Genomic DNA, 4029 nt, shown 5'->3' on the forward strand with positions numbered 1-4029 from the left:
AGCGCTTACAACATATAATCATGTGCCGGCTTGTAATGGTGAACAAACCGTGGCTGTCACAGAAATTTCTCAAGTTTGCCAAGCCGACACATGATTATATGTTCCAAAAGCATTAAGTAAAAACAAAATAGATTCATTAACAATAATTGTAAAATTTTGAATATGATCTGTGAATGTATGAAAATTTTTCTTACCATATAGGAATTTTAAATCCAAACTAAATAGTGAGCATTGTAGTATTAACAGGAACAAATTATTACTATCCAGTACTAGTAGCTTTATCAGTAACATTGTGGAACTAGTAGCTTTGTAAGTAATGTTGTAGAATTAGTGATTTTGTACACTTCCTGCTGCTCTTCCGTCAACTTCAGCTTCTTTAAAATTGGTTTAAGTCTAAGATACACCTTGATAGTGTAAGATTTCTAATTCTTCCTTTCTTTTAAAACTAAAAAAGAATAACACAAAGTATTGATCTGGCTGTCACGGAAACTTCTCAAATTTGCCAAGTCGGCATATGATTATATGTTTCAAGAGCATTAATTAAACAATAACTAAAATTTTGAATGTGATCTTTGTGAATGTATGATGAAAATTTTTCTTACCATATAGAAATTTTGACTGGAACAAATCATTACTATCCAATACTAGTAGCTTTGTAAATAACGAGAACTAGTAGCTTTGTAAGTAAGGTTATAGTATTAATGATTTTATACGCTTCTTGCTGCTCTTCCATCAACTTCAGCTTCTTTGGAACTGGCTTATAAGATTTATAATTCTTCCTCTTTCTTTTAAACTAAAAAAGGAAACATAACACAAAGTATCAATTTTATCTCAGAATAGTTTATTTATTCTAACAAAAATGAAAACTGTATAACTTATCTGATTATGCAAATTTCCCTCTACAATGTAATCCACGATGTACTCCACGACGTAATATGCATAATTATGCACAACACTAATAAAAATTAACTCGCCGCTAACCTCGCACACGTCAACACGTTTCTAACCTCAAACTGTCACTCGATCGACACGCGGCGGCGCGAATTCGATTATCTTCACCAATCACGATACACATGGAGTGCGTTCGGGGAGACGCTATTAGCGCTATCAGCATCAGTTTATCCTTGTTTCACTTTTAATGAGTAATGAAGATGGACTGATGCTGGTAGCGCTAATAGCGTTTCCCCGAACGCACTCATGGTGCGCTGTGATGCGATTTCAAGCCCGGGCACGCTCACGCACACATCGCACTCCCCCTATCCGTGAGGCACGCGCGCTCGGCTGCGATCGGCGTGAGCCGTCGCGCACTCGGCTACGCTCGCGGCTGAGTTTGTCCCTTTCTCCTCTGCCTCTTCCCCCATCTAACGTTTTCTGACTTCGAGCTCCGAGGCGATCGCCGGCGTCTAATGCTTTTTCAGAATATGTTTATCGCGCGGGCGCCGCCGGCTCTCGCGATTATTATGATCGGCGCATAATTATAAAAATAAATATGTACAATTTAATCAATATTTCTTTGTTATTCCATGTAAATTGAATTTACAAATAAAATGTTAAATATATTTTATGGTTAATTAAATTAATTATTTAATTATTTAATTAAGTAACGTGCGAAGATTTAAAAAACTTTTTTCTTCGGTAATTTTACAAACTTTGATAACTTCACAAAATTAATATTGGATAAGTTAATATATTTTTTAACTAAATCAAGTTAAAGCTAATAGCATATAAAATTAATTTTCTTAAATTAAAAGTTGCGAAATAAACAAAAAACTGACTTAGTTGAAAGTTAAGTTAAATCAATTCAAGTTAAATTTAAACTTAATTTTGCTAAACGTTATTTATATTTATATTAAATTAGAAAGTCATAGTTTGTTTAAACTAGATTATCAAAACGATTATAATTAGATTAGATCATAAAATATATTCAACAGACAATACAAAGTAAGCGAAAAAAAGAATCAATTAACACCGTAAAAAATAAGTAACAATAAGCAATAGGACATAACAAACAATAAGCAATAGGAAATCCACTCTTTGCCAGAGACGTGGATAGAATCGAGGCTTATAAATATCAATTTTATTTCTAAAGTAGTAGCTCTTAAATTTTTTAAAATAAGACAAAATATGTATGAAATGAATGTGTACAAAAAAGCTGTGTTGTGTTTCTATAGACATTTTTTATATAAACACATAACTAAATGTGACAGAGACCCATTTCTGACATCACTAAGGTAAAGTAATAAATAAAGAAAAGACTTTTGCTCGAACAATTCGAACATGATAAATAAAAAACTTGACAATCGCGCATGCATTAATAATTATAATTTTTATAATTTCTAGTTTGCTTTTTTGTGCGACGCTTAATAATAATAAAATAAATCATGTTCCTTTAGTTTTTTGTCAATGTCCTTTTTCTTATAAAAATGTAGAAAATTGTTAAATAGTTATATTTTATAAATATTTTACTAAATAGTAAAAATTAATAATAAAGTTAAAAAGCTAATGACTTTTAACTTTATTAATTATAAATTTTAATTTTTAATTTTAACTAAATATTTTTGAAATATATAAACTTGTTAATTTTTTCCCAAGTTTTAAAAATTTATTTATGTAAAAGAAAAAATTATGAAAGAAAAAATACTTTAACTTAATTCAGTTAAAAAAATATATTAACTTACCTAATATTAATTTTGTGAACCCGGGAAAAAATGTTTCATATAAAAACATATAAATATATATAAAATATGTCCATATATATTTATATTAGCTTCCTTTCTTTTCTAAAATTCCTGTTTGATATAAAAAAATAATAGTTATACTGAAAAGATAGAAACTAATTAAAAAATAATTTTCGCATTGCTTCTTTTAAGAAAGCTAAGTATAAAAAATTGCCCATATATTCCGAAATATATATGATTATATATAAACAATTTTTCATACTTAGCTTTTTTAAAAAAAGCAATGCAAAAATTATTATTTTAATTAGTTTCTATCTTTTCAGTATGACTATTATCTTTTTATATCAAACAGAAATTTTACAAAAGAAAGGAAACTGATATAAACATCCCGATCAAAAATTTTTCATGTAAAAGTATGTAAAAATCTGTAGAATTATGTATCAAAAATGTCCATGCAAAATTTTACATTGTATATTTTTATTTAATTTTACACATTTTTATGTAATTTTATATAATTTTGATATAATTTTATAGATTTATACATACTTTTGTATAAAAAAATTTTTGCCGGGAAAAAAATTGCTTATTTACAATTATAGATGATTACATATAATTATACATAACTATATATAATTACATATGAATAATTCTTTCTCAATAAAAAATGTTTCATGTAAAAGTATGTATAAATTTATAGAATTATATCAGAATTATATAAAAGTATATAAAATTATGTAAAATTATGTAAAATTATATAAAAATATACCATATAAAATTTTGCATGGACATTTTTGATACATAATTCTACAGATTTTTATATATTTTTACATGAAAAATTTTTGATCGGGATATATAGACATCTTTTATATAAGTATGTACATATATTCATATATGTTTTTATATAAAACATTTTTTCCCGAGAAGTTATCGAAGTTTGTAAAATTACCGAAGAAAAGTTTTTTAAATCTTCGCACGTTACTTAATTAAATAATTAAATAATTAATTTAATTAACCATAAGATATATTTAACATTTTATTTGTAAATTCAATTTACATAAAATAACAAAGAAATATTGATTAAATTGTACATATTTATTTTTATAATTATGCGCCGATCATAATAATCGCGAGAGCCGGCGGCGCCCGCGCGATAAACATATTCTGAAAAAGCATTAGACGCCGGCGATCGCCTCGGAGCTCGAAGTCAGAAAACGTTAGATGGGGGAAGAGGCAGAGGAGAAAGGGACAAACTCAGCCGCGAGCGTAGCCGAGTGCGCGACGGCTCACGCCGATCGCAGCCGAGCGCGCGTGCCTCACGGATAGGGGGAGTGCGATGTGTGCGTGAGCGTAC

At 28.7% G+C, this 4029-nt stretch overlaps 1 long non-coding RNA gene across 1 annotated transcript in view; it reads right to left on the reverse strand.

Annotated features, from left to right (window-relative positions):
- LOC118647453 overlaps positions 1–960 on the reverse strand; it is a 1127-nt gene extending 167 nt beyond the window's left edge. The window contains exons 1-2 of the long non-coding RNA XR_004964726.1: positions 603–960; positions 1–445 (exon numbers count right to left, since the gene is read on the reverse strand). The exon at positions 1–445 is cut by the window's left edge and continues 167 nt beyond it. This is a non-coding gene — a long non-coding RNA (uncharacterized LOC118647453). The remainder of the gene's footprint in view (positions 446–602) is intronic.
- Positions 961–4029: the final 3069 nt, after the last annotated feature.

Source organism: Monomorium pharaonis, chromosome 1 (genome assembly GCF_013373865.1).
Source record: "Monomorium pharaonis isolate MP-MQ-018 chromosome 1, ASM1337386v2, whole genome shotgun sequence".
NCBI classification, from domain to species: domain Eukaryota; kingdom Metazoa; phylum Arthropoda; class Insecta; order Hymenoptera; family Formicidae; genus Monomorium; species Monomorium pharaonis.